This window comes from Acomys russatus, chromosome X (assembly GCF_903995435.1).
Source record: "Acomys russatus chromosome X, mAcoRus1.1, whole genome shotgun sequence".
Taxonomy (NCBI): Eukaryota; Metazoa; Chordata; class Mammalia; order Rodentia; family Muridae; genus Acomys; species Acomys russatus.
The window spans coordinates 59,780,959-59,781,934 of NC_067169.1; the positions used below are offsets into that span (position 1 = coordinate 59,780,959).

Here is a 976-nt window from a genome sequence, read left to right on the forward strand (position 1 = left end):
AGGGTACCCACATGACCAAGCTGCCCATTAGTTACATCTATGCAAGAGGCTTAGGTCCATTCAGTGGAGCCACGGTCTCCACAGGCCCCCTGGGCCCTGGTTAGTTGGCTGTGTTGGCCCTCCCATGAAGCTCCTGTCCCCTCTGAGACCTCCATCCTTACCCCAACTCTTCCCCAAGATTCCTCACACTCTACCCTATGTTTTGCTGTGTGTCTCTGCAAGTGCTTCCATTAGCTGCTAGGTGGAGCCACTCAGAACAGTCATGGTAGGTTCCCATCCACAAACACAGCTATTTTGGCTAAAGGTTTGTCCATCTTGTTGATTTTCTCAAAGAAACAGCTCTTGGTTTCATGGATTCTTTGCATTGTTTTGTTTCTAAAAATACAGAATTCTTTACAAATTTGTCTGTCGTTCTTGAGCAGGAGCCATGTTAACCTTCTCTGTATCTTTCCAATTTTTTAGTATATGTACTGCAGAAGTGAACACCCGACATAATTTTTACTACAGTCTACATCATACCTTTATACCCAATAATACAAGTGTAGTTATCACACCTCATTAAAGGAATTTCTCTTCATAACAATTGAAGCTGGCATTAAAAAATGCAACTGGATAAAATGCAGGGAAGAACAGATCATGGGAACCTCACCATACACACACACACACACACAGAGAGAGAGAGAGAGAGAGAGAGAGAGAGAGAGAGAGAGAGAGAGAGAGAGAGAGAGAGAGAGAGAGAGAGAGAGAATATATACTGAGCTCAATAGTTCACATTGCTTTCACTAGAGGAGTGTGTGTGTGTGTGTGTGTGTGTGTGTGTGTGTGTGTGTGTGTGTGTGTGTGTGAATACCCACTGAAGACAAAACTAATATATGAGCCTATGGGAGCCATTATTAATCAAAATCATCACATTCCACTTCATGGTCCCTGTAGGTTTTTAGTCGTATCATAGTGAAATTGCATTTAATCCAAATTC

At 42.6% G+C, this 976-nt stretch overlaps 1 non-coding gene across 1 annotated transcript; it reads right to left on the minus strand.

Annotated features, from left to right (window-relative positions):
* Positions 1–377: 377 nt before the first annotated feature.
* LOC127185981 (U6 spliceosomal RNA) lies at positions 378–486 on the minus strand. Its single transcript, XR_007830245.1, has one exon. It is a non-coding gene; the product is annotated as a U6 spliceosomal RNA (small nuclear RNA).
* Between the last annotated feature and the right edge of the window lie 490 nt (positions 487–976).